Source organism: Artemia sp. Qi Xiang Cuo, chromosome 11 (assembly GCF_049724085.1).
Source record: "Artemia sp. Qi Xiang Cuo chromosome 11, ASM4972408v1, whole genome shotgun sequence".
Lineage (NCBI taxonomy): Eukaryota > Metazoa > Arthropoda > Branchiopoda > Anostraca > Artemiidae > Artemia > Artemia sp. Qi Xiang Cuo.
In genome coordinates this window covers 49,378,967-49,389,133 of record NC_142804.1, presented here as the reverse complement: position 1 = coordinate 49,389,133, position 10,167 = coordinate 49,378,967, and the positions used below count along the sequence as shown (strand labels likewise).

Genomic DNA, 10,167 nt, shown 5'->3' with positions numbered 1-10,167 from the left:
ACTCTATGTCTTAGCGCTTTAGAAATAATTAAAAAAGCTTCTAAAGTAAAATTTGGAAAATTTTGAGTTAGGGGGGAAGGGGATTTCAAAAACATCTTCCCATGATATAAATTACCCCCTAAATTCAATTCTGAGTTTAGTGTACTATTCTTTAATTAACGATTTTAATATCATTTTTTCTTTTTTTTAGTATACCATAACGCTAGACCCTATTTTAAATTGATGACATTGTTCAAACACCACTCACGCATCGCATTTCAAAGGCTTTACTCTCGCCTAATTTGACCACAACAAGAATCTATTTCTCAAGGAAATCATTGGCACTGTCCTTAAACATGTGGTATTAATAATAATTCCAGATAATGAACATGTAAAAGGTTGTTTGGAAATTGCCACTTTTGCTAACAGGATAAGAAACAGATGTCTTTAGTTAGACCGGAAAAAGACGAAATATCTTAAACACACAATTGAGAAACGGGACATTTTTTTTTTGAACGAAATAACTAAAACTAAGGAATTTCGCTCGTAGACAGAGCAATGGAGGAGGGGTTTTTGTTTACATAATAGAAAAAGCGTACTTTGTGTTTTCTAGCGAGTATACTCATCATATTTTAGGGTTTGTATTGATGGAGGGGGAGGAGGGGGGGGGCTAAGTCTCCCTGAAATTTGAATTTATTGGTAAAATGATTTTTATCTGGAAATACATTAAGAAATTCAGTAAGCTATACTCACATTGACAGTTGAAGTATCCATTGTTTCAAAGTTAATAATATTCAGTGTACTATGTATGATATGTTAAATCATAATGAAAATTAAATCGTAATGTATGAACATTTTATACGAAATCTCAAGGATGAATAAAAAACCAGTCCTTTTATTTTCAACCAATCACCACTCGAGTTATCGTATATTGAGCAAGCACCAATGTCTATGATTGGTTCTTAAGAAATGGATGTTGGATCGAAAAACAGTCCGGTTTAGTTATATAATTTCGACTATGCTCACAAAACATGTTGGACCACATTATATCATGCTAGCTTTAAAAAAAATGTGCACGTGAAGCTGAAGTGTAATTCCAATGTCCAATTGACAACAATAATGTAATCTTTGCCAGCTTTTTAGAATGTTCACATGTAAGTGTAGTGTCACATGCGCGGGTACTCTCAAAACATGTTAGACCACATTATACCTTGCCAACTTAAAAAAAAAATGTCTACTTCAAACTGTATGAGGGAGTTCTGACTCTCTTTGAAAATGTGTAAAACATCAAGCAAATAGTATTGGAATTCCTAGGGCGGTCGTAGAAATGTTTTCCTATGGCGGTCGTAGAATAGCATGATCCTATTGCGGTCGTAGAATAGCATGGTAATTCCTAGTGCGGTCGTAGAAATATAAGGTACTACTCTACTTTTCGATATAGCCATTTGTTCAAAAAATAGGCCAGAGACCACATAGTCCAAATACCAAGGCCTCTGCGGTAGACACAATTCCCAAGAGTCTGGAAGCAAGGGCTGTCAATTATGTCCCGGGGCAATATGGCAATATTGTATCAATATAATGCAATATGTATCAGTATTACACTATGGCAATTTTGAATCTAAATCGATACAATTTTGAACGCTGTGAGTTTGGGGAGCTTACAGTTAAATAAATTCCTAGGTAACATCTCAACTTCAGATGCCAGCTGAGGCAGAAAATCTCTGGTCCTGCTGTAAGATCAAGATAAAAAAATGTTCACTTCATAGCATTTTGGCTCTCTTTTGGCTGAAATTTTACACGAGTCAACCTAAAATGACAGAAAATGGCACTTTGCTGTTGTGCAGTGTCTTTTTTACTTAAAACCCCTTTCTGATAGTAAAGAACATTTGTTCAATACGAAGACCCATGGAAAAACAGTAACAAATAAACAAGCAGACGTACTTACCCATCCTTCTTGAAGAAAGAAATATGAAAACCTTGCATCTGTGAAGATAGTGGCTTGAAACCTCTACAGTAAGATGTTCTGATACAATGAATTTGATAGTATAACCAACCACTCCCCTGATGCTCTGATACAATGAATTTCATGTCAAGACGATTTGCCTGTTTGGATATTTATCTATTCCAATTGGCAAAGTTTTCTCAGGCTCATATCTTTTGAAAGGTAACTTCAATCTTCATAACTTTGACACATTTGGATTTGTCTTCAAAATTCAGTTCATTTGATTTATGCATTGTTACCAAAATATTTTTTTTTCTAGAGTCTCATTTACTATTAGAAGGAAGTGTTCTTAGCTACAATCCATTTGGACAAAAATATTTGCCCATCTGGAAAAAAGCTCTGTTCGAACAGATTCGAACATGTAATTTTGTAGCATTCTATCATATTGGAATGAAACTAGTTAAATGTTTTTTAGGAAGGGAAGCTAGAGCTGCGTCAAATATTCAAAAGATAGTAGCATGTAATTGAATTCGCCCTCTCTTCCAAAACCTTTTAAGGTGACGGCGGTAAGATCAAAATTTTTAGGAGAGGAAAGAACAACTTCAAGAAATGAAATTGAAAATGACCAATCCATATTTTCTTTCTTTTTGCTTTTCCTTTTTTAAGACTACTAGGACGTTAAAGGTCTAGACGCAGGGACGCATGACAAAATTCATAGGATATATATAATCTAAGCTTTATATTTGCACATTAGGGGGGGGCTGGGGGTAAAGTATTACGGAGCTACAGTCAAAATGTGTTAGCTACAGATATTCTGCTTATTATGAAGGGAGAATTGTTTTCTTAACATCTTTCTTTCTCAATAATGCCCATTCGAGACCTTTATTACTAAGACTTACTAGAGATTTAGCAAATCAAACGAGTTTTTTGGAATCCGATTCGATAAACGCTAATTATAATTCATTTGTTTTTATAGTATATCGGAGTCTTAATATTAATAGAATATAATTTCAAACGAGCGTGAAGTTATCCATGAGTGGTGAACGTCTTTACCATTTGTGCTTTGGTGTGCTAGGTAGAATGGAGGTCCCGGTCAAATTAACTGGACGGTAGTCCTTGTGGACATTTTTTGTCCACAAGGACAAAACACATTTTAACTTTTAATGGAAGCAGTAAGGAACTCTATGATAATTTAGAGTTAACACCTTTAGTATCCATTTATAATTTATCCTGTTTTTAAATTACTTATTTACTATCCTTATTTTTAAGCATTACGATCCGTAAGATTCTTCATTTATCAACATATTTTTTTTCTGTTTAGTAATATAGCAACTCCTATAATGGGTCGAAAATTATATACTTTTTAATTTGTTCGTGTTTTCTAGTCAATTAATTACCAATACAGTTTGTGTTTCCTTTATTAACTTTATTAGCTTTATTATACTCTAAGAATTACTGCTTCCTTTATTTGCTCCCATTCAACAACTCTAGGAGATGTCAATCAGTAACCACAAAGCAAACTAAAAGCCGAGTCCTTATGTGACAATATATGAATAACTTCTTGCTTTTCTAGGGTTTCTACATACAAATGTGGTTTCTACATACAAAGCAAACCAGCAAACCAATGGGTTGAATGTGATTATGCCTTACGACGTCTTTGCCAAAATGCACCACAGCGGAAAATGCTCTTATATACTATAGAAAAGCCAAACCGAATTGAGGTAAGCCCTTCGCAAGCTAAACTGTAAAGGAACTAAACAGTCTCTTAGCTAGTAGCAAGAAGAGTGCCACAACAGATAATTGGTCTAGTAGTGTGCCACTCGCGGATGACCTTCACAAACTCAATTACCAACTTACTATGGTGGGAGCTGTTGGGACCTTTGGCCCTTCTGTTAAAAAAAAACACCCTTTTTCCAAATTTAACTTCATTCATCTCCAATTTTAATATCTAAACCCCGGGAAAGATATTATTATGAGATGTCTGAAGGAAACTACTAGTTAGTTAATGTTTGAAAAAGACAGGTGAGCGATGACTCATACAGCTTAAATTTACAGCTTGAAAAGCTTCAAAGGAGGCTGGGAGTTTAATTTGATTCGGCCCTTCATTGCCTTTGGTCAGAGCTAAGCGAACCTCCATGAGAAGAGGTGCTTCGCGCAGTATCTTGTTTAATTGTAAGTGTTTTTAGAGTTAGTCAGTTAGTTCTGTTTTTGAGTTCTGATATATGTGTGATCTTGAATACAGTAAGAAAACCTTCTATATAATCTTTGACTTTTTAGCCTATATGGAGTCCAAGGAGATAGTTAGAAATATTAGTGGTAACCCAGGTTGGGTACCCTTGGCCTTAGAGTTTGGCTGTCTGATCATTCGATCATGTTATCATACCGTTGACAAGGGTATATTATGAATTGGGTGCTAACGTACCCTATATTTACAGAAGCGTGGGGGTAAGTGCGGGAATCCCATTGTTATATTTGGCGCCAGTGGGGCTTTCCCCTCCAGTAAGTGGTGTATCACCATTTTTGCACCAATAAGTGGTGACACCCGTTCCTTACCACCCAAATAGGAGCGATCAAGAAGAACTAAGTAGAGATCTCTCCAGAGATTGTTGCAGCCAAAGGGCGCTGTGAAAATAGAACTACCATATTCTGCTACGACAGGGAAAAGACTCTGATGTCGTGTCCACCAAAAAACGGAAACCTGGTGTTTTTTCTCTCAGCTATAGACTGTCAGTTGCTCAGTCTAGGAAGCAATAGAAGACAGACACATATAACAGAACTGAATTTGTTGTTGGAAATTTAATTTGAATGTAGAGTGACCTAAGTTGCAGTCACAAAACACGAAGACAGCCAATGTGCACTCTCTATTGAATGTTAAATTCCACTAGACACAGTGCATTTGTCATTTAGTGTCACTACCTGTAGAGACAGAAGTAAAAACATGGAGACCGAAGAATATATATATATATATATATATATATATATATATATATATATATATATATATATATATATATATATATATATATATATATATATATATATATATATATATATATATATATATATATATATATATATATATATATATATATATATATATATATATATATATATATATATATATATATATATATATATATATATATATATATATATATACTATATATATATATATATATATATATATATATATATATATATATATAATATATATAATATACTAACATCAGTAGGGCTCAAAACCCCTATGCCTTCCCAAGACCAGAACACAATTTGCACTTTACTGAAAAATTTAAATGTTTTTACTTTTATAACTTTAATAAATCAAATAATATTAACATTTTGATTACTAAATATCAGCATGTGTATATTAAACTAACAATGCACATTCACCTGTATTTTTTTCAGTAAAGAGCAAATTATGTTATGGCCTTGGGAAGGCATAGGGACTTTGAGACCTACTCGTGTTAATTTCTGCTCGTTTTGAGTTTGAGTCAGTTATTTACTGTAATTTCTGTACGTTTTAGGTTTCATTTATTTATCGATGCTGAATTGCGGTAGTTTCATGCTTGGTAGATTATTTGATTTTGCTTTTGCTCATTTATGGTTTAATGGAGTTCTTTACTTTTCTTTGAAAAATTTATTTTGTGGAAAAAGTTTTTCAGTATATTTCTATTCGTTTTATATTGACATAGTCTCTTTTAAAACATTATAGTTTGTCCTGCTATTTTTATGCTGGAGAAAAATTTTCAGAAATTTTTAACAAAATACACCCTTTTAAAAATCCGGACACAAATAGTAGTATTTAATTTAGTTTCACACCTCCACTAGTTGACCTGAAATAGAAATCTTGATACCATTCGCAAAAAAAAAATCTGCTTACTTTCTTTGATAGCTTGGATACACTTAACGCTATTTTGATTTGGTTAAATTTTAAGAACAGAAGTAACCCAGAAAGTTTGTACATAATATCCTCAGTCGTTCTTAGGATACTGCTGAGATGTCTTATTGGGAATTAGCATTAACACACTACATTTTGATTTAATCTTAAGAAAACATTTAGTTTTTAAACATAATGGGCAAATGGGAGGGTGGGCGTAAGGGGGACTAGTTTTCCTCCAATCACTTTCGACTATTAAAAACGGCAATAGCCCTTTCCATTTTCAATCGAATGAGCCTTTTCTAAGTTCCTTCGAAAAATCCTTCGTAACAAAGTGCCCTGGTCAAAAAAAAATTAAATACATTGTAACCAAATCGATCTTAACTATAAAAATGTCAAGCCTTCTAATCACTTTCGACTATTAGAAAGGGCACTAGCCCTTTCAGTTTCCAATTGAATGAGCCCTTTTTGAGTTTCTATGACAAAGCTTCCAATAAACATTTTATAGGCCCCCCAGGGTATAAATTACCTAATTTTCAGAACTTTCAAATACGTTGAACAAAACAGCTATATCAAAATTTTGATTGTATACGTTTGGGGAAATCGTGGGCGTGAGAGGGGCGTTAACTGCTTTCTAATCAGTTTCAACTATTAAAAAAGCAACTAACCCTTTCAATTTTCAATCGAATGAGCCTTTTTTGAAGTTTCTACGACAAAGCTTTCTATAAAAACCTTATATGCCCCCAGGGCATAACTTACAACCCTTGCTCTGAGGGCTGTGGGGGAGTGTCCACCTCAAAAACATAATTGTTATCTAGAAATCAACTACGCTGAACAAAATGGTTATCTCAAAATTTTGATTGGATGTGTTTGGGGAAAGGTGGGCCTGAGAGGGGGTTTAGTTGACCTCCAATCACTTTCGACTATTAAAAAGAGGCCTAGCCATTTCAATTTCCATTCGAATGAGCCCTTTTTAAAGTTTTTATGACAACGATTTCTATAAAAACTTTATATGCCCCAGGGCATAACTTACAACCCTTGCCCTGAGGGCTATGGGGGGTTGTCATTCTCAAAGGCATAATTTCCGGACTTTTCAACTACGTTGAAATAATGGTTATTTCAAAATTTGATTGGATGTTTTTGGAAAAATTGTGGACGTGAGAGGGGGGTTACTTGCCCTCCAATCACTATCGACTATTTAAGAAGGGCACTAGCCGTTTCAATTTTCAGTCGAATGATTCCTTTTTAAATTTCCTACGACAACGCTTTCTATAAAAATAACCTGATAAGCCCCAAGGGAATAACTTACAACCCTTACCCTGAGGACTGTGGGGGAGCGTCATCCTCAAAAACATAATTTCCAGACTTTTCAACTACATTGAACAAAATGGCTATCTCAAATTTTGATTGGATGTGTTTGGGGAAATGGTGGGTGTGAGAGGGGTGTTAGTTATCCTCCAATCACTTTCTACTATTAAAAAGGGCACTAGCTATTTCAATTTCCAATCAAATGAGCCTTTTTTGAAGTTTCTACGACAAAACTTTCTATAAAAACCTCATATGCCCCAAGGGCATAACTTAAAACTCTTGCCGTGAGGGCTGTGGAGGAGTGTCCTCCTCAAAAACAGAATTTCTATCTTGAAATCAACTACGCTGAACAAAATGGCTATTTCAAAATTTTGATTGGATGTGTTTGGGGAAATGGAGGGCGTGGAAGGGGTGTTAGTTGCCGTCCAATAACTTTCGACTATTAAAAAAGGGCACAAGCCACTCCAATTTCCAATCGAATGAGCCCTTTTTGAAGTTTCTACGGCAATCCTTCGATACGAAGTGCCCTGGTCTAAAGAAAAATAAATAAATAATACATCGTGCCAACATCGTTCTTTACTTAGGTAGCGCGATTGCGCTGCCTATGATGTGTGCGTGCATTGTCATGACAGTGACAGATAAAATTTCTTTGGAATACCGAAAAGATTTAACATTGTCGATAGTGGATATGTGAGAGTATTATTTCTAGATATTATAGTGCTCAAAGAGAATGCAAACATAAAACTAATAGCTGACACTGAGGATCAACTTCTTGCTCATAGTTCTGGTAATATGTTACCTGTTGATAGATCCTATTGCCATCTCTCTGGTATTAGTATCCAAATAAAGCAACGGGAAAAAGGAAGACCTACTGTTGCGCTAATGTCATAAACCATATCTTGTCTACGTGCCTGAACTGTTATCTGTGTAAAAATAATATGGTAATGGACAGTGAAATCGAAAGCAGAATAAAAAGGGCATTGGTATACACTATAACAACGGGGGTATAAAGATGAATTGATGGAAAACAAAGCGCATGTGAACAATATTACTACCTTTGATCATGTACTAACAGATACAGGCAATTGACCCAATAATACCAATGATGAAATGTGCGATGCAGTTGTAGCTGAAATTATATCAAAACTCGTATATGACCCGAAAATGGAATAACTGCCAATGTCAAGAGGAAATATAATGAACTATACCGAACATAATCATTTTTTTTAATAAACTACATGTCGTTATTTCAATAGAAATATTTTATGAATTACTTTAGTATGTTTCCATTATTTTAGAGTACGATAGCAAGTCAAACATTTAGAATGTTTATTAAAAAGTCGGAAATATAAGAAAAGGAATTTTCAGAGACATACATACTACTAGCAGGCTAATAGAGGGTATATTAGAAACTGTAACATGTTAACAAAGCTTTTACCAAAGCCTGAGAGAGATGAGCTGGATTGATTTTTTCTCCAAAATCCCCACAGACAAGCAAACACCCACCCAGACACACAGGCGCAGAGGGTAAGAGAGACAAAAACACATACAAACACGCAGTTCCAGACATACAAACATACAAAGACAGACACTGGGAACAAGCAAACACCCACCCAAACACACAGGCACAGAGAGTGAGAGAGACAAATCACATACATATACATAGTTTCAGACATAGAAAAATACAAAGATAGACACTGGGACAAGCAAACACTCTCCCACACACAGGCAAAGAGAGTGATATAGACAAAACACATACAAGCACACAGATTCAGACATGCAAATAGAGAAAGACAGACACTGAGACAAGCAAACACCCGCCCAGACACATAGGTACAGAGATTTAGAGAGACAAATGTGAATAAAACACATATATTGAACTATACAAACAGACAAAGACAGACACTGGGACAAGCAAAAACCCTTCCAGACACACAGGTACAGAGAGTGAAAGAGACAAAGACATATACAAACACAAGGGTTCAGACATAGACAGACACGAGAGGACAAGCAAAAACTCGCCCAGACATAGAGGCACAGAGAGTGAGAAAGAAAAAAAAATATACAAACACATAGATTCAGACATACAAACATACAAAGACAGACACTGGGACAAGCAAACACCGCCCAGACACACGGGCACAGAGACTGAGAGAGACAAAAAAACATACAAACACAGAGATTAAGACATACAAACAGAAAAAGACAGACACGAAGACAAGCAAACAACAGCCCAGACAAACAGGTGCAGAGAGTGAAAGAGACGAAAACAGATGCAAATACACAGATTCAGACATACAAACAGACAAAGACAGACACTGGGAAAAACAAACACCCTGCCAGACGCACAGGCACAGAGAGCAAGAGAGACAAAAAGAACACATACAAACACGCAGATTCAGACATACAAACACAAAAAGACAGACACTGGGACAAACAACTCCCTTCCAAGACACACAGACGCAAAGAATGAGAGAGACAAAAAAAAATGAAAACACACAGATTGAGACATACAAAGAGACAAAGACAGACACTGGGAAAAGCAAACACCCGCCCAGACACACAGGTACAGAGAGTAAGGGAGACAAATAACATACAAACACAAAGATTGAGGTATACAAACAGACAAAGAAAGACACTAGGACAAGCAAAAACCCGTCTTGACATACAGGTACAGAGAGTGATAGAGGCAAAGACATATACAAACACAAAGAATCAGACATAGACAGACACGAGGGGTCAAGCGAAACGCCACCAAGACAAACAAGCACAGAGAGTGAGAGAGACAAAAACACATACAAATACACATATTCAGATATACAATCAGATAAAGACGAACATTGGGATAAGCAAATACCCACCCAAACACACAGGCACAGAGACTGAGAGAGACAAAAACACAAGGAATCACATAGATTCACACATACAAACAGACAAAGACAGACGCTGGGACAAGCAAACACTCACCGAAACAAACAGACAGAGAAAGTGAGATTGACAAAAACACATAAACACACACATTGAGATATACAAACATTCAATGACAGACACTGTGACA

At 35.5% G+C, this 10,167-nt stretch overlaps 1 protein-coding gene across 4 annotated transcripts in view; it reads right to left on the bottom strand.

Moving 5' to 3' along the window:
- Positions 1–10,167, bottom strand: part of LOC148947082 (zwei Ig domain protein zig-8-like) — a 409,223-nt gene that overhangs the window by 179,988 nt on the left and 219,068 nt on the right. The gene's annotated exons all lie outside the window — the stretch shown is intronic.